Consider the following 560-nt stretch of genomic DNA (forward strand, 5'->3'; position numbering starts at 1 on the left):
GTTTACGCAGCAGGCGAGGTCAGCAGCGTCTGCTCTGAAGGAGCCGGTAGCAGCTTTGGCCTCGGGACAGGAGCTTTTTATATTGCGTTTTCCTATCTGTGAACTATTACTGCTTTACACGTGACTCTTGGCTTTGCCTGGAGTGAGATACGTAGATAGCTGCTAAAGCCATTTGCAGAGATCTGAGCAACGCTGTCATCTTCTGAAATAACTCCAGGGCACTCAGGAGCAAGGTGCAGTTTAAAATACGCACAGCGCTTGACTTGCTGGGGTGATGGAGCTCCCTGGCGGGGTACAGCAGGGTGCCCGCTCGGCGTTGGGGCGGTTTGCCCCGGCAGAGCTGAGGATGCCTGTGCCGGCAGCGGGCGAGGGCAGGCCGGGGAAGCATCTCTCCAGCAGAGGTGATCAGAGGGTTACATGGGCGCATGGGGCGGTGGAGGCACAGGCTGGGAGCCGCTGCTGCGGCAGTGCTGGGGGAGGAGGAGCAGATGGCAGCATTTACCCAGGCCAGGCAGAGATCTCCTGCCACTTGGGGTAAGGGATGGAGAGCCAATGTCATG

Source organism: Egretta garzetta, unplaced genomic scaffold (assembly GCF_000687185.1).
Source record: "Egretta garzetta isolate BGI_Z169 unplaced genomic scaffold, ASM68718v1 scaffold1, whole genome shotgun sequence".
Taxonomy (NCBI): Eukaryota; Metazoa; Chordata; class Aves; order Pelecaniformes; family Ardeidae; genus Egretta; species Egretta garzetta.